Raw genomic sequence first — 2,174 nt, 5'->3', positions numbered from 1 at the left:
TTCCTCCAACATTTCTTGTAATACTGGCTTGGTGATGATAAATTCTTTTAGCTTATTTTTGTGTGGGAAGCTCTTTATCTGTCCTTCAGCTCTAAATGATAGCTTTGCACCAGAGTGTAGGGGAAAGGGGGAGGGGGGAGAGAAGTAGATGGGGTAAAAGGGGTCAAATATATGGTGACAGAAAGAAATCTAACTATGGGAGACGAACACACAATGTAAATATATATATGCCTTACTCTTAAAATGCACAGCTGAAACATCGGGTTTCGTTAACCAATGTCACCATAAAAAAAATAAATAAAAATAAAAATAAATGATAGCTTTGCTGGCTAAAGTATTCTTGGTTGTAGATCCTGGGCTTTCATCACATCGAATATTTTGTGTCAAGCCCTTCTGTCCTGCATAATTTCTTTTAAGAAATAAGCTGCCAGTCTTATGGGTGCTCCCTTGTAGGTAACTAACTGATCTTCTCTTGCTGCTTTTAAGATTCTCTCTTTGTATTTAACCTTTGGCATTTTAATTATAATATGTCTTGGTGTGGGCCCTTTGGGTTCCTGGTTTTTGGGACTCTCTGAGCTTCCTGTGGTTTTATGTTTATTTCCTTTGCTAGGTTAGGGAAGTTTTCCATCATTATTTCTTCAACTAGCTCTTCAACATCTTGTTTTTTTTCCAGTACCCTATGACATGGATATTTTTACATTTAATAGTGTCCCAGAGGCTCCCTAAATTATTATTATATTCTTGGTTTCTTTTTTCTTGTCATTCTGATTGAGTGTCCTTGGCTTTCCTATCCTCTATATAGGTCATTTGATCCTCTTCTTTGTTCACTCTGTTTCTTCCATTTAATATACTTCTCATCTCAGATAATGTGTTCTTCATTTCTGACTGATTCCCTTTTATAATTTCCATTTCCATTTTTATGTTTTTGTAATCTCTTTGTTGAAGTTCCCACTGAATTTATCTACACTTTTCATAAGTTCATTGAGCATCTTTATAACCAACATTTTGAACTCTGCATCTGTTAGATTGCTTGACTCCATTATTTCTGGATCTCTGTTCTGTTCTCTTATATGGTATTTGCTTCTTTGTCTTCCCATTTTGGCTGCTTTTCTGTGTCTGTTTCTATGCACTAAGTAAAGCTCTTAAGTCTCCTAGTCTTATTAGTGTGGCTTTGTGTGGTAGGTGTCCAGTGGCACAGTCCTGAAAGGGGTTCAGCTGCAGGCAATAGTTAGCCCCAGCCTGTGCTCCCCTGGGGCTACCTGTTAAGATTCAGCAAGCAATCCACAGATGCTGTGCTTATAGTTGCCTCAAAAAGCTACACCAGCAACTGAGGCCAACTCCCACCAGAGTGATTCTAGGTGCTGCTCAGCAAGAGGCACCTGACTAAGCAAGGACACACCTGGATTTGGCTTGGGTGGGGCCACAAGTTGAGGGAGGTGGAGTTTCAGGGAATCCTCTGGGCGGAGTGACCTCTATTATCCAGTTTGATGATGTCTCTGCTATGGTGGCATTGAGTCTGAGCACTGGGAGGGGAGCAGGCTCAACAGAGGAGCAATGGATACTGCCAACACTTCTGTACAGAAAGAGTCTCACCTGAGCCCTCACTCCAACAACTCAGTGTCCCCCTATAAGTCCCTAGTGCCCTCTGCACAGCCAAACCAGTGCTGGTGCTCAGAGCGAGCAGGTCTGTCACCGTCAAAGTTCACTTGGGGCCACAGACCCTGTAAGAGGTGTCTGCAGCTGCCAGCTGCTATGGACTCTGTCCCACTGAGCCGCTCCAGACTGGACAGCCTCACGTCCTCGCCCCATTGCACCTTCTGCCATTGCAGGGTGATTTCTTAGTTCTCTCCTTAATTGTATGACTTGTTCATCTAGATCCCAGGCAATTTTTCTTGCTGTTTGCTTCTTGTTTCTGTCACAACTTTGATTTGGTCACCAGAGGGATGAACAGAGCCTCTATCATCTACGCCATTCTTTTCTGCCTTGAAGTTTTAACTATTTGAGCAATATTTAGTTGCTGTTGTTTTAGCTCACATTAAGCACTTACATTGTGTCAGAAGCACTTTACATAGATAATCTTAGTTAATCCTTATAATAGGTCCCATATCTAGGAAATGCTGGAATTTGGTAAACCAAAATCACCTCATTCCAAAGCCATGCTCTAACTATTATAC

General features: G+C 41.6%; 1 protein-coding gene across 1 annotated transcript in view; it reads left to right on the top strand.

The window, feature by feature from the left end:
• ATP8A1 (ATPase phospholipid transporting 8A1) overlaps positions 1-2,174 on the top strand; it is a 234,393-nt gene that overhangs the window by 75,290 nt on the left and 156,929 nt on the right. The gene's annotated exons all lie outside the window — the stretch shown is intronic.

This window comes from Pteropus vampyrus, unplaced genomic scaffold (genome assembly GCF_000151845.1).
Source record: "Pteropus vampyrus isolate Shadow unplaced genomic scaffold, Pvam_2.0 Scaffold79, whole genome shotgun sequence".
Classification (NCBI taxonomy): domain Eukaryota; kingdom Metazoa; phylum Chordata; class Mammalia; order Chiroptera; family Pteropodidae; genus Pteropus; species Pteropus vampyrus.
Note: the sequence above shows the minus strand (reverse complement) of the source record. Positions and strands in the feature narration are given on the sequence as shown.